The 23,949-nt window shown below is 33.6% G+C and overlaps 1 long non-coding RNA gene and 1 other non-coding gene across 3 annotated transcripts; one reads left to right on the forward strand and one right to left on the reverse strand.

Annotated features, from left to right (window-relative positions):
* Nucleotides 1-1,197: 1,197 nt before the first annotated feature.
* On the forward strand, nt 1,198-1,304 carry LOC111880712 (small nucleolar RNA R71). Its single transcript, XR_002846556.1, has one exon. It is a non-coding gene; the product is annotated as a small nucleolar RNA R71 (small nucleolar RNA).
* Nucleotides 1,305-4,831: 3,527 nt separating this feature from the next.
* LOC122197587 (uncharacterized) lies at nt 4,832-6,977 on the reverse strand. Of its 2 annotated transcripts, XR_006191192.1 has the most exons (4): nt 6,429-6,977; nt 5,802-6,332; nt 5,268-5,695; nt 4,832-5,186 (listed from the first exon to the last, which is right to left on the reverse strand). It is a non-coding gene; the product is annotated as an uncharacterized LOC122197587 (long non-coding RNA). The 2 variants fall into 2 exon arrangements; XR_008232082.1 differs by having other exon boundaries at nt 4,832-5,695.
* Nucleotides 6,978-23,949: the final 16,972 nt, after the last annotated feature.

The following is a 23,949-nucleotide window of genomic DNA, read 5'->3' on the forward strand; positions in this document are numbered from 1 at the left end:
GATACCAATTGTTGAGAGAAAAACTTGAGTCACACTTGAACAAACGTTAGAACAAGTGATAATGCAGAATAAAGTTTAACTCAAAGGATCATTAAAGCTCAACAATAATAATAAGTTAGAGTTAGAAAGTTAGAAAGTTAGATGTGGAAATATAAGGAAATATAAAAGACAACAAGAAGTATATCAAGTATACACTTAAGTTGATTCTTAACAAGGAATGCAATCAGACCAAGTCAGTAAGTGAGATCGAACTTAGTGATTAAGTCTAGAAAGACTTGCTACGAAGAGAGATTTCAAATAGTTAAGATTATATTTAAGTGATAAGTAAGAACAAAGTAAGAAGAGTGATAAGAATCAAGATGCGTAAGAGATGTATTTTTCATTGAGAAAGAGAGAACTCTATTTATAGAGTCTCGAAGATTACATACAGTCTAATCTGTTAAGAGTTTCCATGCAGGGCACATTGGATAAAAGAAAGTGCTTATAGAAAAATAGATATAAGACTAAGACTAAGAGTTAATGACGATGACTGTTGTTTGCTGAACTTGATTGCGGTGTTGAGATTGACTGTGGTTCCTGAAAGCAGCTTTGGATCTCTTTTAAGTTTAAGAGGGTCACTTTTATGTTTCAACAAGTTGTGTCATGTCTTTTCTAAAAAATAGATGCAAAGTGTGCACTCATTGACTCAAACTTGGATTTGTTCTCAAACGGTGGTTGTTATTTTTGATAAAAAGCCTCGACCGGTTTGCCTAAACTTTTCTTCATTAGCCTTCTTGAATTCTTCATAAGGCAACCATTCCTTCTTATGCTTCCTCCAATGTTCATCATATTTGTCTCCACTTTAGTAACAAACTTAAGCTTTATGATTCCCATTCTCATCCACCCTGCAATTCTTAGTTAAATGCGGTCCATTGCAATTATCACATCCCACTTGTATTGACTAAATTGATTAGTCCATCTTTTTCATTCTCTGGTCCATACTCTCGAGCTTTCCCGTCACAACTACCAAGTCCTCAGAAGCTCCATTGCCATTCGTTTTCCCTTTTGTCACATCCTCTATCGGGTTGTGATACTCTATCTATTAATTCTTTAATAGTATTCGAGATCTTCTTTGTCAATTGTCCTTGAGAATCAAGGAGTTGCGTCGTTGTCACATTCACCCCGTCATAGAAGATAGAAACTTCTTGCCGCACGTCGAGATCATATTGAGGGCAATTTATGAGCAATCCCTTGCATCTTTCCTAAACTTCACATAAAGACTCGCCATTTTCTTGATGAAGGTTAACAATATTTTGCTTGAAACTTTGGAAGGTGGACTGAACTGCTGAATGAATTCATCTTGATGGTTAGCCCATGTATGAATAGCTCCAGGTGCAACTGAATTTAGCCAGTTTTTAGCTGCTCCTTTGAAAGTTACTAGAATCATTCTCATCAACACCGATTTGCATGGAACATTGGGAACATTAAAGTAATTTGCAATGTCCAAAAATTCATCAATATTCTTGTACGCATATTCATGGTCTTTCCCATAGAATGGGATATCTTTAAGCATAGTGAGAATATGCCCCTCGAGTTCGAAATTGGTGGCTGCTGGAATTCCGGGTGGTACAAGACCTGACCAGTTGTAGTTACGCATCCGCTTCTTGTACTCTTTCATCATCATCGTTGTAATGTCTAACATCTCTTCTTCCTAGCTTTTTATGTCTTCCTCTGAACCATCCTCGGTTTCTAGTTCGTGCCTAATGCCCTTCTCGTTAGGAGTTTTCTTGAAGCTTTCGAAATCCTTGTTTGATTTGAAAGTGCTACTTGATTCGTCGACCTTTTTATCTTTCTTCTTATGGAAAGAGGATTATAGATCTTCGAGTGGTGGTATGATAGGAAGTTGTGATCCCCTGGTCATAAATTACTGAAAGAAAACAAAAAAACACGTAAAACGAATAAAAGTAAATAAACTGAAACTGCATGCACAATAACCACGATGTGGACAATCAAGCCCACGACGAGGCTACTGAATATGTAGAAAAATTGAAACAATGCAACAAATAATTTTTGCGGTTTTTACCCCACAAAATGGATCGATTAACAAAAGTAACTAAATTAAAAATCAATATAAGTCGTTCCCTGGAAATGGCGCCAAGAACTTGATGTGCAATTTATATACTACCTAGTTTTAAATTTATAAGTCTAACATACTTAACTAACTAATTGCACTTAGGCAGTGTACCTGGTCAAAATTATAGAATAGTTTAGTTAAGTCGGATGTCAAACACAGGGAACAGAAATTCAATCTATAAAATAACTACTAATAATTAAGCTAAGAAACAAACTTTAAATGAGGGGTTTTACTGATTTCGCAAGATTTGAAGAACTTAAATCAAACAACTCCTATTAAACTAAGCAAAGAAAACAATTTAAATTCAATTTTAAAGAGTATTTTTGTTAGATCTGAATCTCACATTTTCCTTATGGTTGATTTCTATTAAATTACTATTGTTGGTTACCAAATTATGACATAACTAGTTATTATGATCAAAATTCCTAGTTGTTACCAATTTATGGCTTACTATGTTATGATCAAAGACAAGTAAACACGAAAATGATACTAAGATAAATTTGGTTATGCACAATAAATCTAAGAGTTACTTTTCTATGATCAAGTCAAACAACCAAACACTAATTATATACCAATTATACTCTCTAACACAGTTAAAGTTACCAATTTTAATTAACTAATATAAGATTTGTTCAATCCTAGCTCTAGCAATTTAATGATCATAAACCACTAGGTAAACAAATTCATGTAAATAGAATCATCATCTACTACACAAAACTTATATCAAAGCAATTAAAAACTATAACTTAAAGATGCAACGTGTTGATTTATCAACACTAGGAAAAACAACAGTAGTTAGCCATAAGATTGAAATCAACACATACTTCAAAGGTTTCATCATCACCAACGAAAGTAGAAGGGTTTTAGCCCATAATCATAGCAGAAAAACACATAGAATCGAAATAAATAATACTAGATATAATTAAAGCTAGCAAACCGAAAGATTTAATATTGTTTTCTTCTAGATCTCTTCAACAATTTAGATCCAATCGATTTCTGAACTTCCAAGGGTTTTCTAAGGGGTTTTTAGTCTTTAATAGTTGAGAATAACTTGAAGCATCTGTTAGGGTTGAACGCAGAACTGAAGTATTTATAGTTTCCAAAAGAAGGCTCTCACACTATGGTAAATAGGCTCCACGACGTGGCGATCTGTAACTACGTGTATTCCCCAAGTCAGCTTCTCTGATCGTGAACTTCTTTTCACCACGACGTGGCTAACGATCTCCACGATGTGGGCTTCAGAATTTTTGATTTCTTTGACTTTGGTTGACTTGACCCACTTTTTTCTACTTCCAGCTCCGCAATTCGTTTCGTTTTTATCTCGAGCATGTCTTCACTACTACAAAACAAATTTCAAACATATTAAGTATATTTTGTCCTAAAATAAGCACATTTGTAGCTCAAAATATTAAGATAATACACAAAATATATGAATAAATATGCAAATATCACCTTAACAAAACTAAAAAATATAACCGAGTTACCCGCTTACGTAACCGAAACTGTCAGTTGTAGGACTTGTTCCAAAAATTTAAGAACCGCCTAGACCGATTCCGATTACGGTTCCGATTCCGATGAAATAAAATGGATACCCATCTATACTCGTCACTAATCAAAACATACCTTTTATATCAACTTAATATAAATTTTAATATTTTAAATTAATACAACGATACGATATAATTATATTTTAAAAACACAATTCGTTTAGTTTAAAATGCCACATGGAGGGTAATCCGTAATTGTATACAGAGCGGTTGGTGAGTGACAATTTGGTTATTGGACACGTAGTGGTTTGATTGGATGAAAAAGCGTCGATCGGCGAGAAGTATTAGTATAATTGTTAGTGCACGCCGGAATCTTTTCTTCTGGGGTTTCGGGTTTTTAATTGCTTCGTTTTCAAGTTTGTTCAATTTTAGCAAATTTTTATTTTTACTTCATTTTTAATTACTCAAAATCTGAGTCAGGCACGTGTCAATGTCTAACAAAGCTAACCCCCTAATATTTTAAATAGATTATTGTAATAAAACTAGTTAATTACTTTTAAACGATGATCTTGTTGCACTTTAGACAAAATCTAATAAACTTAGCACACGTGAGCAACATGGGTTATGGAATTTCAGAGTGGTTTGATCTTTTTCATTGTCTGTAAATAATGCGAAGATAGTTAAAAATGTAACAACGAAATCCAATTGAATTTATATAACTTGAGAGTGTTTGTCGTTTTGCTTTCTTAAAATATATATTAAAAAAAAGGTTGAAGGGATAATAAGTGTTATATGAAACAAATTAATAAGTCTTCATCTGGCTTTTGTATTAAAGTTAAATGCACCGATTTTCTTATATTTTCGTTAAAGTATATAAAACTCCTAAAAAAACGTTTTTCGTTTATCGAATGTATAGGAAGGTCTAAAGTATACATCAAATAAAGTTATTTAAAACGTATAGCTAACTTGATTACAATAATATAAGAGAAATCAAATATTTTTTCTTTTATTTTTATTTCTCTTTCCTATTCATTCCTCCAAAAAAGAATACTAAAAAATATAATTAATAGATTTCATATGCCATTATTTATTTGAATAGGAAGATTGATAGAAAAAAAATATTTAATTATGTATTCAATTTGTTTGTTTTCTCTTCTGAAAATAAAAAATTATGACTCTAATGCAACAATTTTTTTTGAACGACGTATACATTAAAAAGACTAGCAAGAGGTTAGAACAAAATAGAGTACAACAATTATAAATTACAAACTTTAAAAGGGGAACTACAATAATTGAACTAACAAAGATGATTAAAAGAAGATCTATGATTTGTCCAATTTAATGAAATCAACTCGGTATCATATGTCGTCTTTAAGAAAGAGCATTGCTTTCTGTTAAAAAAACACGTTGTTGCAAGCCTTACAAATGATCCAGATCACCGAATAAAGAAGAACCAAGATGCCTTTCTCATTTCCTTTTTGTGACCGGAGGCTCCCAAAGTCGTAAACAAGTCTTCTTTATTTTTCGGGATAACCGGAAGCAGCCCACACCAGCTACCAAACTAATCTAAAATATCAGCCGAGAACCTGCAATTGAAAAAAATATATGATCGACATCCTCCTCCTTAGATTGGAAAAAGGGACACACTATGGAATTGAGAGCAACACCTCTAATCACGAGATTCGGAGCCACTGGAAACCTATTAAGCAACGTCTTCCAAACAAAACAATTAACTTTGATTCAAGCCCAATTAACCCACTTAAAACCTTGAAGATGGATTTTGGAGTACATTTTCTCGGCTATCAAATAGTTTTCTCCTCTAAACGTATTAAACATTTTCGTGTCCTATCTTTGTTCCCTGCAATATACATGTCAACAATGTTCCCATAGTCATTGAATATCTTCCATAAACAGGAACGATTGCAATCATTAGGTAAGTTGGACCCAAAAAGGTAGTTGCACTCCCCTTAAGCTCACTAAAGTTTTATCCTCAAAACTTATTAAACATTTTCTTCTTCTGCATAATTGTTTTGAATCCCTCCTTAGTCCCATCATTGTATCCTTATTCATAGATTTTCTCTCCCGTCATAGTTCTCTAGTACAACAAGTAATGAATATAATTAATAATCGGGTAAAATCAAAAGATATGATGTTAAGTAGTTATTAAATAGAAATAGTGAGAGGAGGCCACCTTATCTTACCCCTCTATTGATTTGAAAGTCTTTTATAGGGGAGTCGTTAACCAAAATCGAGGTCCTACCAGAAGATAAACACCCATTTATCCAATTCCTCTATTTCCACCCAAAACCCATTTGATCCAAAATACAGTCCAAGTAGCTCTAATTACGGGAATCAAAAGCCCTATCAAAATCAACTTTAAACATACAAACTTGTTTTTCACCTTCACCATCTTTGGAGACTCTTCTAAAGCACGAGTATTGTTCACCTTGATGAATAAAATGGATGAAAAGATATCACGTGTCCTATCTTTGTTCCATGCAATATACATGTTAACATTGTTCCCATACTCCTTGAATATCTTCCATAAACCGGAATGATTGCAATCATCAGGTAAGTTGGATCTAAAAAAGATAGTTGCACTCCCTTTAAGCTCATTAAAGTTTTCTCCTCTAAACATATTAAACATTTTTTCTTCTGTAAATTGTTCTCCATCCCTCCTCATTCTCATCGTTGAATCATCATTCATAGATTTTCTCTCTCGTCTTAGTTATCTAGTACAACAAGTAATTCACATAACTAATAATCAGGTAAAATCAAAAGATACGATGTTAAGTAGTTATTAAATAGAAATGGTGAGAGGGGGGCACCTTTATTGATTTGAAATTCTTTTATAAGGAGATATTAACTAAAATTGAGGTCCTACCAGAAGATAAACACCCATTTATCCAATTCCTCTATTTCCACCAAAAACTCATTTGATCCAAAATAGAGTCCAAGTAGCTCCAATTACTGGAATCAAAAGCCTTATCAAAATCAACTTTAAACATGCGAACTTGTTTTTTCACCTTCACCTTTTTTAGAGACTCTTCTAAAGCATGAGGATTGTTCACCATGATGAATCAAATAAATGCAAAGATACCTCGTGTCCTATCTTTGTTCCCTGCAATAATTGTGTCAACATTGTTCCCATACACCTTGAATATCTTCCATAAACTAGAACGGTTGCAATCATCAGACATGTTGGACCCAAAAAAAATAGTCGCACTCCCCTTAAGCTCACTAAAGCTTTCTCTTCTGAACTTATTAAACCTTTTCTTCTTCTTCATAATTATTCTCCATCACTCCCTAGTCTCATCTTTGTATCCTCATTCTTAGATTTTCTCTCTCGTCGTAGTTCTCTAATACAACAAGTAATGCACATAATTAATAATCAGGTAAAATCAAAAGATATGATGTTAAGTAGTTATTAAATAGAAATGGTGGGAGAGGGCCACCTTATCTTACCCATCTATTGATTTGAAATTCTTTTATAGGAGAGCCATTAACCAAAATCGAGGTCCTACCAGAAGATAAACACCCATTTATCCAATTCATCTATTTCCACCCAAAACTCATTTGATCCAGAATATAGTCCAAGTAGCTTCAATTAGGGAATCAAAAGCCTTATCAAAATCAACTTTAAACATACGAACTTGTTTTTTCACCTTCGCCTTCTTTAGAGACTCTTGTAAAGCATGAGTATTGTTCACCTTGATGAATCAAATGAATGCAAAGATACCTCGTGTCCTATCTTTGTCCCTTGCAGTATACGTTTCAACATAGTTCCCTTATTCCTTGAATATCTTCCATAAACTGGAAAGTTTGTAATCATCAGGTAAGTTAGACCGAAAAAAGGTAGTTGCACTCCCCTTATGCTCACTAAAATTTTCTCCTCTAACCTTTTAAAACCTTTTCTTCTTCTGCACAATTTTTCTCTATCCCTCCCCAGTCTCATCGATATACCTTCATTCATAGATTTTCTCTCTCGTTGTAGTTCTCTAGTACAATAAGTAATGCACATAATTAGTAATCAGGTAAAATCAAAAGGATATTGAGTAATCTAACCCTTATAAATGATCTTTTTGACATAAATGACTAATTTTTTTTCGAAAAGTAACCACATTCTCCATAACACATTGTTCCAGAGAGCTCTCCGGAATTCCGGAGTACGGTTACGGAATATAATTTCCTAGTTTATTTTGTTTTGCGTGTATCATGTGGTTTTTCTTTTAGAGTAAGTTTTGGTTTTATATAATGTATAAGTTTTGTTTTTATAAAATTTATACCTTTTGGTTTTATCAAATATAAAATGCAATTAAAATCAACAAACAACTAATAAATACATAAACTAAATAAAGGATGTCTCTGTAGGTCATATTACAAATAAGATGTTTAAATTATCTTTGTCCTTGTACCACAAAAAATTTCCACTAGTCGTTTTCGATAACCCAAATCCCGTGGACCGGTTTTACCCTCTATAGAAATCGATTTCCTGGTGATCAACACCTCAAGGAACCAACAAAAATACACCCCACAATCCCCTCTGTTGTTAATCTGTTGTGGTACGTCTGGGGCCATTTCCAGGGTCATCTTGAAGCTCTTAAGTGGAATTAAATCAGTTGGTTTGGTACCCAATAGTTGACTCCCACTAGCAGTTTGTAGATGCAGGTTGTCATACCTATAAACCAATCCTTATCTTCTGAACAGTAGTCACCCTTCCAATAACTATCGCATATAGTCATTTTGAATTTCCTCAAATCCGAAGAACCCCAAAACCAATGAGCTTGTGGTATTTTGATTGGGATGTAAAGCTACAAAAAGGTTAGAAATAATTAATTAGTATATACATACTCATGTAATGTAATCCAAACAAAATTATATCTTATCACACTCTGTCCAAGCTGGGTAAACGGATCCGTCAACCGTGTCACTCCAGTCATATGTATTAGTGTTGAAATTTGACGACACAAACCGTCCACCAAGCACCATCCACTCTATGCTCTAGTAGATATGAGATCCACATCATGACGTGTTGCCAAATAATTTTTTTTTGTAGTAAAGTATTATTATTAGAAGCATAGTATGTAATAAGCAAATAATTATATTACTTATATCACATGACAACCATCCTCCATGACTATCCGTATATAACCGTGTCTAAAACTCAAGCATAGAAAAACCGGTCAAATAATTATGATCAAACAACAACGAACCATCATATTCTTTATATACATTGTGTACGATAGGATCTACAAGATTGTCCACGGGTGCTAGTTGTTGTCGTGTAACACTTTTCCTCTTCATTTGTATCCATGACGACTATACCATACAAACAAAACTTTTTGACGTTTAGAACGCCTAGGAGGTGCATGTAATGGTGATTTGTATTCATCCCACATAATCTCTATTACATCAGACGAGGGAATAACCGGAGATGGCTGCTCGAGGCTGACATTCAACGGTTGTTCAGGGACATCATTCAGCGTCTATTCAGGTCCGACATTCAGCGAATTTTTGGGGGTGTTTAAGACATAATCATGCTCCCATAACTCATTGTCATTATAGTATCCTCGTACGGTTTCAATAATGTATACTTGTAGACGATGTAAAAACATAATGACTATAAGCGAGGCAATAATTAAAAATGTACCTCTATCCCCTTCGAGGTATTTGTATTGTCTCTGGGAGTCTTATTGATAAGTTTTAGAACCATGGCTAAAGTAGCCTCATGCTTTGCTAAACGCTCCTCTTAAGATCGTAACTGCTCGCGACATTCACATACCTCATTTTTCAATTAACCGACCTCGTTCTGCAAGTCACTAATAAATTGGCCCTTGTCAATTGATAGGTCAGTGGCCGATGGTGGTGGTGGTGGGTGATATGGATCATCTATCCATACCTTCTTTTCTCGATGCTCATGGGTAGGGGAGTTTTTGGGTGATGGTGTTACGGAAGGTGCCCTGTGAACTTCAGTGTTGAGAAAATCAAGGCAATCAATCCACGCTGAGCTAACAATCCACCATTCAACATGCATCTCATCTTCTGTCGGCTCCAACTTCAATACAAGTCTATTACCATGCTAACAAAATTATCAAATTATAAATGAACATAAATTATAAAGTAAATAAATATTTAAATAATAAAGTACCCATACATCGTCTATTTGTAAAATTTGGTTGCAGTGATTCTTTTGTAACGACCTCAGTTTTGATCATGCAACAGCCCGAGGGATCACATTCTGTTGTCGGGTACCAAACAAACTGCTCACCGGAAAAGTCTCAAGAATCTATATATGAGTGTTAGCAAACAAATAAATAAAAAATAATTAGAATGTTAGCAAACAAAAAAAAAGTTTCCATCATATACTTACCCTAAAAGCGTATAAAAACCCCTATAGGGTATAGGTCAAGTTTTGAGGTTCGTTCTCTTTCGGTTCGTCTGGATGTATAAGCTTCTCAACCTTATTGAATACGGTAAAAAGCTGTTTGTACAACCGATCTCAAATTATCCTCCTCATGGATATATGCCACATAAAAAAGTAGTTAACAACTAAATTTCTAAAAAAATATTAGTAACGATCAGTAATTATAATCAATATTTATAAAATAGACAACATTATACATGTTGAATTCATCAAGGTTAGATAGCAAAGCGAAATACTCTTCTGTAACAAGTTGTTTAGCCAACCCCCTATTGAAACCCTTCTCTAACAGGTATAGAAGACATACATGGACTGTATCCTCTTCCGGTAACTCATTAAGTGATTGTTTAAACACATCCCTAACATTCTGTAATTTGATCGAGCCATTCGTTGAAGCCATAGGAAAGGCAAGGGAACGAAAGGAGACGTTGGATGCAGAAGCAGGAAAATAGTCACCAAATCGAAATCCGGTGACGAGACAAAATGCTTTCTCCCTGAAAGACAGCTTGTAACCCCCAATACCAAAAACTATATCCTCTAATGGCTTCGGGGTCGGCAACAACATCGTGGCAAAATACGTAATGTAGAAGCAAATGATCCACATCTACATTTGGAATGTCTATCCACCTCCTGAAACATGTATTCCTGAACATAGTCTCGCATTCAGGTCTGTTTTTGAATGCCGCAAGAATTTCCCCGCCAATTTTGGGTTTACACGAGAGTGTAATTGATGCATCACAAACCATGTCATGCTGCATAAATAAAAAAGATGTTATCACTTCATTCTAAAATGCAAATGACTAATATTCTGGACCTGTTCTGGATCAATTCCGGACCTATTCTTCATGTTCCAGATGAGTTCATCGTGTTCTAGAATAGTTATTTGTGTTCTGGAGGCTTCCAGAATGAAATTTTAAGATCCGGAACACGACTTTTCGATGTAAATCAATAATACCTAAACATCTAAACTACTTTTCAGTTGGTCCTACAACAATGACATCTTTAATAAAAGCTCCAGAACATTTCCAGTTCATTCCGAAGGTGGTATACGAATTCCAGAACAGTAACAGTAGAAAAATAGAAACCTTAAACAAACAAAGAGAAAACAAAGAATGTACCCATAAATAATGGGGTCGTAGTGCTCATCTTCCATTTCGGAAATAGGTGTCGATATGTGTCAGAGATGGGAGTTGTGTGTCAGAATCGAGTTGGAACTATGGAATCAGAATGCACCTTTCAAAAATGAAATTGTCGCCTCAAATTATATTCTGGATTTTGAAATTAAAAATCCCGATCCGGAACATATACGACTGATCCAGAATAGGCATTCCAAATCCAATGAAATGGGTCGGGCCACCCAAAAAATAATTTGGAATTTGTTCCGAAACAACCCATTCTAGAATATGTGGTTATTTTGCAAAAATAAATTATATTTTAAACAAAAACCCCGAAAAAAGTGGTTAGATTACTTTATTTCCCAAAATCAAAAGATGTGATGTTAAGTAGTTATTAAATAGAAATTTTATTAAAATTAATTCATTATCATTGGTTATTATAGAAACTCTAATATAATGTTTTCTCATCAAATTTGGAGTAGTTTTCTTTCCAATTATTTTATTTAAACTTTTTCAGGAGATGAACCGTAATGCAATAAGTTTGGCCAGTTATATCAACTAATTTATGCAAAGCATATAATTACAATAATGCTAATGGAGACATATGTTGTTAAAGAATTGATGTAAAAATTACAACTAATTTATGCAAAACATATAATTACGATAATGCTAATGGAGACATATGTGGACTTAATACATTCATATTTTCTCATAGTTATACCCACCATGTAGCAACTCTAAGATCGTCTATGGTGTGTCACACAATACCACCCATCTCGTTATCTTTAATGATTGTTCATCATTAAAAACAATATCGATCACCTTTAAGTTCTAATATTCAATCTAATTGTCAAATATTCCATGAAATTATCATCCATGTCATTAATCTCGCATATCCTTTGTCATGTCTTTCCTGTCCATCACATATGGTTCATGTATGTTGGACCTTTAACAATATTACATTTCATAATCCAATTTAGTTCCTAGAAGTCTTCGGCTAATTACTTTAAACCAACCTTGTTCACACTTCCTCTTATCTTTTTGGATAATTTTATCCATTCTAGATATCACCATCTTGGGACCATTACATCTTGATTATTACCATAACTTCTTAACCAAATTCCAGTTAATCATTATCGTCATGAAATGGAAAATTTGTCAACTTTTATCTTCTAGAAAAGTGATCATGCTTCATGAATTCATCAGATAACTCATCATATTCAATTGTACATTCTATCATTCATCACCTTTATGCATTCCACTTGGATTACCTCTTACCACTTCAATATGCAATCAATTTGAAGGTTTACGGATGCTTTGACTTCTTAGTGCATGATATCTTACTACTATCATTATTTTTATCATCATAATGCATCAACGTACGCATACCCATCTCATTCTTATTTCTCCATCAAAAGACACACATCTCCTTTTTATCAACTATCATATCTTCCTTAATTGGTCGTCAAATTTCCATAACCGTAGGAGTATTGTGTTATACTTGATAACAACTAAATGTGGTAATAGCTTAATTATCATAAAAATATTATCATCAACATCATCTACTTTAATTTTCCCTTTGATAAGGGTTACTGTGAATGCTTAATAAGCATTTATAACATCTAATACTTCTTTGGAAATCTTCTCCTTCTTAAGTTACTTCACACTAGGACCCTCCAAAGGCCATCTAATTTCATTTTCATTTCTCTCAACAAAACATTACATATCAATGTTACACTTTCTTTGTACCATATTTTACACCTTAAGTTATTATTCATAACTTATATGTGTCTTTATCATTAAAGTTCAATATTTTTATCATATTACAGGACACATTGTGCAACACATGGCAACCATCTCTTGTAATTCGACATGTATTATTGGATAAAAATTACTATTTTATCCTATCCAAAAAGATTGAACCACAAAGATAGAATTTCGCTCTTGAGTGATTGAGTGTTTAAAAATAAAATTGATTTCCTTATCCTCATTATTAAAAATAGATATATATATATATATATATATATATATATATATATGTGTGTGTGTGTGTGTGTGTGTGTGTGTGTCAACTCTTATATACAATTACAACCTAAAAATTATAGAGATCTGAAAAGAAATTGTCATGCCCAACTTTTACATGCCATCACTTTATGCATGAGTAGATTTTCAACAGGGGAAATACCAACATATTTCCCACAAATAAAGTATATAGAAGTTATGATTTTTGATGCTTATATTTTAATTTTAAGACATATTTAAGAAAGGGCGCAAAAGAGAAAGAATAGTTTAACATGTTGTTAGTGATCTTTATTTATAGAAGGTTGAGAGCTATAAAATGATCCCAATTAATGAAAAGGGAAAATGTTAAAAAAAGACCAACAAACTATTTCATTTATATAATTCTAGTTGCTCAACTTATTTTTGTCCATTTTAGGTAATAGACTTTCCAAAATCGTCTCCTTAGTCCTTTAAAAGACTATATCCTTTAACATGCTTACATGATATTTTTAATGATTTAGGTTAAAATTTCATTAGAAATAAGATAACATGGCTTTAAAAAAATTGACTTGGTATTTGCTCCTTTAAAATAACATATCCAATTGGTCTTGTAGCGAAATTGAACTTTGTGTGTTATCTTCATTTTCAAGAAACATGAGGTTCTAACATTTAAATAAACCATAAAGGCAATATACTTTTAACAGTTAGCCATAAAGCCAATGTACTATCTAAACAAAAGACAATTCCAAATCCAAGAAGCAATAAAGGCAATGTACTATCTAAACAAAAGATATTTCAACCAAAAGAACATTAAAATCAACCTGCTTTCTTATTAATCATCTCCTTAGTCCTTTAAAAGACCACATCCCTTAACATGCTTACATGCCATTTTTTAATGTTTTAGGTTAAAATTTCATTAGAATTATGATAACGTGGCTTTTATAAATTTGACTTGGCATTTTCTCCTTTTAAATAACATATCCAATTGGTCTTTGAGCGAAAACTGAATTGTGTGTGGTGTCTTCATTTTCAAGAAATATGAGATTCTAACACTTCAATAAACCATAAGAGTTAGCCATAAAGCCAATGTACTATCTAAACAAAAGGCAACTCCAACATGCTACCCTTCCCTCCAAAAAGCGATAAAGGCAATGTACTATCTAAAAACATTAAGGGCTACTTCCTCATTTTCACCAAACACACTCATCCACAGTCTAGGTTAGATTAATTGGAAAACAAAACGTAGCAGATTGGATAAGGTCTATTGTTGGTTAATTCTAATGAAATTTTAATACAAATCATTATAAAACTATTATATATCAGTAAATATTTATTAAGTTAATTTTCATTATTTTTTCCTTTGCTAAATTTAGTTCTTTTATTTTAACGAGCACAAAACAACTATTATTAATGTTAGGGTTTGTATAGATGGTTATATATATATATATATATATATATATATATATATATATATATATATATATATATATATATATATATATATAGAGAGAGAGAGAGAGAGAGAGAGAGAGAGAAAGTTAGGTTCAAATGTTTTTAGCAACTATTGTGTGCCTAAATGCACCAATGAGAATTCAAGAAATAATAAATTATTAAATAAATCATTAAAGGGTATTTTGGACTTTTTGTGCTTTTAATTAAAAGAAATAATTTAATTGGAATCCTATAATTAAGGAAATAATAGAATATCACGTATTTGATCCCTTAAATCATGGTTCCTTCATCTTCATAACCCTAATTCTATATCAGAGTATACGATTATCTTCTTCACCCACCATAGTCAATATGTACAACCACGAGATAGTCACCTTCACCGTATACAAATATGTACCAACAGATCACACTACCGACGACACCGTTGTTTTTCCCCTTCTAGCATCCAAACCCTAAATCTGAAACCGTAACCACCATCCCAGTTTTGGTCAATTAAGAAACCAATGTTCGATTTTGGTTCCAATTTCCCTATGAACAGATCTTTGTTCCTCGTGTCATGCAAATAATCAAAGATGGTGTTGGCGGAGTTAGGGGAGCATTTCACGTGCTCTCCAGCAGATGAGCAATGTCACGATCATCGACGAGAAGGTCCTTAATGATTTTTTAAACGAGATCACACGTGCTCTTCTTCAATCCGATGTTCAGTTCAAGCCCGTTCGAAGATCATCAATCTTGATGATCTCCTACAGGTCATAACAAGCAGAGAATCATCCAACATGTGCATATTGTTGTTGTTGTTGTTATTGTTGTTGTAGTTTTTCCCTCATATTTGTTGATCCGGTGTAATCTAAGCATATGTTGAATTAGTTAATTTTTATTGCTAGTCATTGATTGGATTATATGTGGCTGCTACAAGAAATTTGAAATAGGAAAATAAGGCAATGAAATTTGAATATAGTGGAACAAATTACAAACAGGGTGTGATTCAAGAAGTCCGGTTCCAGTGATTGAAACTGTACTTCAGCAAAATGTATAAAATCGATTCAGATTGAATTTCAATTCCAAACTACAAACATTCTAGCTGATAATAGTTGTTTACATAATGGAAGAGACATCTAATTTCTATATTTTTCTAGTGTTGAGTGTTTGGTTATGCTATAGACGCTCATGATACTGTGGCATATATTGGCCCAATGTTGTTAGGTTCACTTTGTGTTGTTTAACAATGATTTATCTATTTCTTCTAGGCTATATTTACCAAGCTCTGCCAGATGTTAGATCCTGGGAAGCCATCTTTCACACCCAAGAAAAGCAAACCAAGTGTTGTCATGTTTGTGGGTTTACAAGGTATTCTGTTCATGTAACTTTTGTTTTTTGTAAACTGTAAATTGTCATCATACATTTATTTGTAGTATTTTATGTATTTGGATCCTTGATGACATGTGCTACTGAATGTGAATGGCTCAGAGTCTGGAAAAACTACTACATGTACAAAATATGCCTATTACCACGAAAAGAAGGGCTGGAAACCAACTTTGGTATGTGTAGATACATTCAGAGCCGGTGCATTTGATCAACTGAAGCAAAATGAAAATGGTAAATCACATGATTAATTCTTTATAGTGGCATGTAAAGTTATAACTACCAGAGTTTATTCTATGTATTCGGAGAGAATGAATTATATGTATTATGCAAGATTATATTCTAATTATTCTTCCAGAATGTATTATATGTATTCTGCCAGAATGTATTCTATGTATTCTGTCAGAATGTGTAAATTGATAGGAATTGCAAGTAACATGCTTTTAACCATTCTTAGTTTTTGTTGCATTTGTGATAGGAATGGTCAGAAGAAGTGCTTGAAGACCTGATAAGAATGACTTGAAGAATGAGCCAAAGTTTGATCACACTCACAGTTTAAGAATCTTCTTATTTTTTAAGAATTACACTTGTAGTTATTAATGAATTGTATATTTAAGAATACTAATTTTTTGTGATATTCTTTTAGAATATGTATAAATATATTAAAATGTATAAGGTAATTAGTATGTAAGAATATGTATGAATTTGTATTTAAGTTCGAATGTATATGAAAATATAAAAATGTTGTTATTCTTCAAAAGGTAGTTTAAGAATTCTGTTATTCTTCATTAATATTCTAATAGAATAAAGCTTCGAAAGAAAATTATTCTAACAAAAAAACATTCTGACGGAATAAAATCGGTAATATTTACAAATTATGTTTCGAATTAAATTGAATTAATTTAAAAAATAAGATTATTAAAATTAGGAGAATTAATTATCCATAAAATTCCAAATATTTCCTTTTTTAAATATAGTTAATTGTCCAAAATACCCTTATGCTGAAATTTGTGTGATTATATGGTACATGTTCCTCTATTGTAATATCATAGACTCTCAAATCATTATCATTGATTCTATTCCATTTGTGGTCCAGAACTGTGTATTTTGGCACACAATAATTACTAGAAACAAAATAACATAACCATATACATATATATATATATATATATATATATATATATATATATATATATATATAGTCACACCCCAAAATTGAGAACGGCGGAATACGTTCTGGGGTGGAGGACGTCATGTACAGTATCATAACAATGCATAATAGTAAAAACAAGCAACCACATCCATTGCATTAATATAGTAATTTTAATACAAGCGTGTTCTGTACAGTTTGTTAGACACCAAAAAGTATAATAAAAAATAAAGACGAGTCTTGTATGTGCTCCATCTTCTCAAAAGCTGCATTTTGTACCTGTCTACTGACGACCTGAGAATACAAGTTATTTTGAAAACGAGTATCAGCATAAAGCTGGTGAGTTCATAAGAATTTTAGTGTCATTGCTTGTATAAAAGTGTTTACAATTGTGTAACATGAAAGTTGTTATCAAGTTTGAAAATAGGGTGAATCTCTAGAAAATCCTATATTTTCCAGTAAAAGTAGTCTTCTGCCAAGACTTGGTTACTTGTAGGTTTAATACTTTGAGTGTGTAAAAGTTTTCCCAATTAGACTCTCAATTATAAAAATATAGTTTGGACTTCATTTGAACAAAGTAAATGGGAAAATAATGTATTATTCCAACAGTGATACTGCCGACTGAATGGTAAATAAACCGCAACCTCTAGGTATTGATAAGTATATAATACACCTCGGGAAGTCTACTTTACCTTTAATTCTTAATTTGTTAATTTAGGGATCCGAATGTGAATCTTTATGTAACCATGCGGATAGGCGATCAAATGTATAATGACCCTCCAGGTCACGCGTAGTGTGGTAACATGTTATCATCCCTAGGCGTAGTCGGCTCAGACTGTAGCTAGCAGTCGGGATGTGAGAGTGTCCGCCCTATATAGATCTATACACGTAGAGCCCGATCTCCCTCCAGGAGACTATGGTTACACGGCGAAGGTGTAACAAAGTGTCGTATAGAGAAATAGTGTATCACATTCTGTTTTAGTATGTTCTCTTGTATTAGTGTATAGTGTGTTTCTCGGTATTATGTATTTAGTGTTCTTTTGTATAGTACATAGTATTCTCCTAGTATAGTACTTAACATGTAGAGACTCATAATAGTGCTAACTATGGTAAGTATCATAGTGATGGTAGTAAAGAGCGGGAAACCTTAACTATACCTATTATAATTAAATAGCACGTTGTAGTCTATCTTGGATACACCAAAGTATTGAACGGAGTGAAAACATTCATATCCGACACAAATACATACAATATATAACTAAGAATTCAACGACAATCGGACAGATAACAATATACCCTAAGACCCCAATTAAACAAGAACAGGAAATAAGGCGAGCTATCAGTCCTAAGTCCTTCAAGTCTTACTTATATAAATATATAAATATATTGGGGTAGATATATTTTAGGAATCATAAGAAGTTTAAAAGGGTTTGGAAATAGTTTTTATAACAATTTAACATGAAAATGAGTTTGATAACTTTGAAAGCAGTTTTGATGGCATGACGATTAAAAGTATAGAAATCCTTTTTCATTGTAAGTTACAAATCACATGTCATTGATACTATAATTTGTTGGATTCAACTTGTATTCCCCCCATAAAAGCATTTAAAAACATTTGAAAGGTTAATTAAGGGGTATGAACTCACCTGCAGTGAGTGGAGTGGATGGAATGTCGGGTAGGATGCTAGGTGTCAAGTGAGGACTTGGGCATGCCCACGGATCCTATGTAACATGTAGTGGCACATGATGGTGTCTAATTAGTCATTTTATCACCAATTTAGCAAGTAAAGACCCTTTAGTGCATGAAAACACTTTGCTACAAGTGCAAGGAGTGCTAGGGGTTGTTTCTAAAGAGTGTATGGCCTCACTATGGAGTTTACACTTCAAGTGACCACCCTAACATGAGTTTGCGGTTGAGAGACCACTTCCCCCATGAGTTTACAACCGTAAACTCATGGCAATAGTGAGTTTGTGTGTTTAAAGGTCTCTTGCATCACTTGGAAGGGTTCTAAGGTCAAAACAAAGGTCTTGAGAAGTGATTAGGGTTCAAAAGGGTACTCCCTTGGAGTTTGCGGTCCTTAGACCACTCCTTGGGAGTTTACGGTCGTAAACACTAGGGTTTACGGCCGTAAACCCTTGAGCACATCATCTCCTTCGTGTTTTGTGGTCCTAAGCTCATTTATACATTTTTCTAGTCCATTAAACATGTTAAGGAAGGAGTTAGGGACATCAAAACACCCTTTATGGTGTTTACGGTTTTGGTGTTTACGGTTTTGGGAGATTCCCAAACCGTAAACACATATCCTTGGGGTATTTGGGTGTTTAATCCATGAACACTAAGCCAATAACTAGTCAGGAAGAGTATACTTACTTCTAGGAAGCTTGTAGAGGTGTTTTAGGACCTAAAAACACAAATGTGTTCTTGGTGATTTGAAGATCCTTTGAAGATCTAAGTAAAAATCGGAAATTCATGGATGAGAAGATGTAGAAACACTAGATTAAGTGTTTTTATGAAAGAATCTAGGAAGAAAACATACATTTTTGGCGGATTTGAAAGAAATGTATGATGATACTTGAGAGAAAACCTTATGTTCTTGAGGTGGGGAGTGGTAAAAGTGAGGACAAGGTGTAAACTCATGCTATATGCTTGAGTTCATGGGGAGAAGGGTGTTTTCGGCCCAAACTCCCTTGATTGGCCGTAATCAGCTAGCTAAGGTGTCGTGTTGTCCGGTTTATTACACGTCACTAATTACGTCACTTCTTTTTGTTATATCGTTTGACGAAATAAAATAAAGCACCAAACGGGTTTAAATCCAGCCAAAAATGTATTAAAATATTTTTGACTAATAGTTGAAGTGTTTGACTGTGGAAATTATTCAAATGAAAATTTCGGGTTGTCATATATATATATATATATCATTATTTTTCTCAGATGATGAAATAGGTAGCTAGATAGCGGCTTTTTTTCTTAATGTGTGGAAGTACAAAGAATTTCATATAATAAAACTCTAACAAAGTATCAGGGAAAACAAACGAATATACTGTTATTTATTTTCTCTAAAAAGTTCATCTTCAGCAAGGGTTTTATTTACTATTAAATTAATTGTTTTATTTTGTTGAGTTAAAAACATTATTGTCGGTGTTAACTATAAACATGTGTCTTGGTTAACATATGTTAACACCTAAAAAAAAAATTATACACTTTTAAATTTATAAACATACCTAAAAACTATGTACAGTAAACATATGTCATACTGAATTCGTTTTTTTAAGAATCTTTTAATTGGTGATAAAAAAGAAATGATTTATATTTGAGATAGCAACCAATCAAACTTTATTCTTTGAATGAATTTTCCACATAAGTTTGGTCCCCGACGACTTTATTGTATCAAATGGATAACTACATCTACTTGTGTTGCTTTTGTCAACACTCATTATCTAAAATACGTTTGTATCATGTCAATTCAAAAACAAACGTCTTCATTTCGTCCACCATAAAAAAAAATGGTTCTAATACGACCTTGTGTTTGTGGGTCCATGAGATTCCTACACGTTTTGATTTCAAAATTATTTAAATATTTAATTCAAAAGAATTGAGGTTGATGAACAAGCCGTCATGGCCTTGCTGTATTTCGCTTTACGACGCGTATTGTGGGCAGCATGCCATAAATGGTAAACATGTGAATCGATCGTTTTTTGAACTTTTTGACATGTCGGAGTCTCTTAAGTCTCAAACGATGTTCGTTCGTCGAAGGATGATTTAGCAAGTCATACACAGGCATGTCAAAACTTTCAAACTTTCAAGCTCTTAAAAAATATTCAAACATTACAAAAATTAATATAAAATAAGGAACGAAGTGTTTGACATTAGAACCCAATTACAATCAAATTTTCCTCAAAAACTCAAAACACGATTTTCGTTTTAAATTTTAATAAACAGAATGTTAGTTATACGAAAAGAATTTTGTTTTAAACATTTCATGATCAATTTGTGTTTAACATAGACAAAACTTCAAAATTGGTCTCTGTGTATTAAAAAATCTTTGGATATGGCCCAAAAAGTTTCCAATTTACATCGAAGGTCCAAAATCAAAACGTTTCGGTGATTTAGGTCCAAAAAGACGATTATGTCATTTTATTTTCTTTTTTGTATTTTTTATAATTATTTTAATATTGTTTTAACTAAAAAATAAAGAAAAAAGAAAAAAAAAATATCCCCCACCCATCTCTCTCTCTCTCTCTCTCTCTCTCTCTCTGTGTGTGTGTGTGTATGTGTGTGTGTGTGGAAATCCATACCAGAAATCGTAGAAACCCATACCAAAAATTCAATCAACAAATTCAAATCCATAATTCTCTCTTTCGAGCTATTTGATATATCACAACTTTGTACAATTAGGATGGATCGATCTGTACATTCTAATCTAGCCTACCTCTCTTTACAAGTAATGCTTATAATTTCAGGTCTCTTTCTCTCACAGTTGCAGTTGCATGTTAGAATCCAAAAGAAAAAAATGATATGCCCAGCTCCTACTCATAATCTTATTTTACAGGTTTGAGTGTAAAGAAAACGAGAAAAATGGTCTTCTTCTTCCTCTCTGCGTGATTTATGTATTGCAGTTGCAAGTGGGTACTGTAAAGAAAACGAGAACAATGATATACCTATCCCACCACAAATCATCATCTTCGCCCGTCTTTGCCTCCACTTCCACCTTCGCCTTCGTCGATTTCTTCTTCTCCACCTTCGCCGATCTCTTCTCTTCTCCGCCACAGATCGATAGAGTTGTGTTGGTTGAGTTAATTCATCGCCTTGGTTTTTACTGATGAAGTTGAATCCCTAAATAAAATCCAGAAGTTGAAGTAAAATCATAAAATGGCTGTCGATTTAATCACTAAAGATGGAGCTAGGGAAGCTGCGATGTCGTCGATTTAATGGTGGCGGTGGAGGAAATCAGAGAATTAGGGTTAGGGTTTGTGATGGGGATATAGACGAAAGCTGTGAGAGAAGGATCTGATAGTGATAATGAAATTTGTCATGGTGTTTGACTCTGACCATGTGATTCCTCAGGTGTTCTTCAAAGATAACGAAACCTAACAAAAACAACTCAGTAGTCCGTGAATAAGATGTAGTTCAGGAGCTATGTCACTGTGACATCCCCAAAATCTCGGCCAGAAAAGACCGATTTTCATTTATGCTTTTAAAATATTTTCAGAGTAAATCCTTTTAATTTGAAAGAGTTGCGGAATTTGTTCCCAAAAACAAAACATGATAAAACAATGTTTACCAAAGCATTTCATAAAAGAAATGTATTTTTCATTATATAATCAAAACTCGGGGTGTCATGTTCCGATACAGACCAATAAGCATAAACGATAGCATTACAAGTCATTCAACAAATATACACATATACAGACTTGTAAACAAAACAACCGATGGTTCATTCATCTCATGCCCTCGTGCCACTTCCTGTAATACAAATAAAACTGAGTGGGTCAGGCTTGGGAGTCTGGTGAGCATATAGGGTTTTCAACCCATAATAAATAATCATATTTAATTTTCACCAACCAACAATAACCCAATTACTCATTCCCGTTATTCTCACTTTATGTCCCTAAAACAACTAACACAAGGGACCTAGTCTAAGAATATTTCATCGGGGCGACAACACATGCTTCGGGGGTACCTCAGCAATATAAGTCAAATAAGGCAACCATGAGGGGGATGGAGTACAGCGAATGAACACCCAAGTTCATTAACACCTACAGGTGGCGAACCTGCTAATGTTTCCACAAGACTGTCTAGAATAGCCAGTGGTCGTCATCTAAACTCCGCTAGATGACTAAATCAAACAACAACGAGGCCTCTCATCTGTTTATTACACACCAACTATCTACCCATGTTCTACCCAACATATTAGTAGATAAAATATACATTTTTATACATAGTTTTGAAAACCTGTATAGCATGCTTTAATCAACACATAATCCACATAACAGATGAGGCACACACACACATAACACATATCTCATAGAGAATAAATCATATCTATGAGATAGAAGAGAGTGAATACACATTCACACATATAAACAACAATATACTATACACATAGCACGTATTTTATAGAAAATACTTGATATTTATGTGTTAGAAGAAGGTAACTACACACTCACACTTATAAACAACAATATACTTAACACACTCGAACCAAACTTGTATTATTATCGTGTTTATGAAAGGTAGTATACACTCACTTGATCAGAAGATGATCGGACAGTACTATGACTTGCAAAAGTAGTAATCCTCAGCAGATCTGGAAGATCTTCACAAAAATCGAACTTCTCGCGGGTAGAGCTTCGGCTCGGGAACCGCACTTCTCGGGATCTTTGGGATCTCGGGACTTGCCTCGGGGCTTGAGAATGATACCGGGGCTTCGGGATATTTCTGGCATGCAAAACGATGCAAAACGGGAGAGAGAAGAGAAGAAATTGGCAAAAGACTCGGCTGCCTTCGGATCCTATTTATAGGAGGCTGGAGCCTCGGAGTACGCGGGACGTACTGCAGTACGCAGCGTGTACTGCTTCCGAAATCGTCACTGCATGCGTCATCCGAAATGTCGACACTCTTCGGAGTACGCGGGGCGTACGTCGGATCGGACCGGTGACTCGTCTTCGGATAATGCCGGATTAAAAGATTAAAAATAAATACAAAATATTAAATAAACTTCGGAAATTCATATCTTCTTCATACGAACTCCGTTTTCGACGTTCTTTATATCCACGCGAAGGTGAGACTACGCTCTACAACTTTTGTTTAGACTCCGTCGGCTAATTTTGACTTTATTTTTATTATT

The sequence above is a fragment of the Lactuca sativa genome, chromosome 4, assembly GCF_002870075.4.
Source record: "Lactuca sativa cultivar Salinas chromosome 4, Lsat_Salinas_v11, whole genome shotgun sequence".
NCBI lineage: Eukaryota > Viridiplantae > Streptophyta > Magnoliopsida > Asterales > Asteraceae > Lactuca > Lactuca sativa.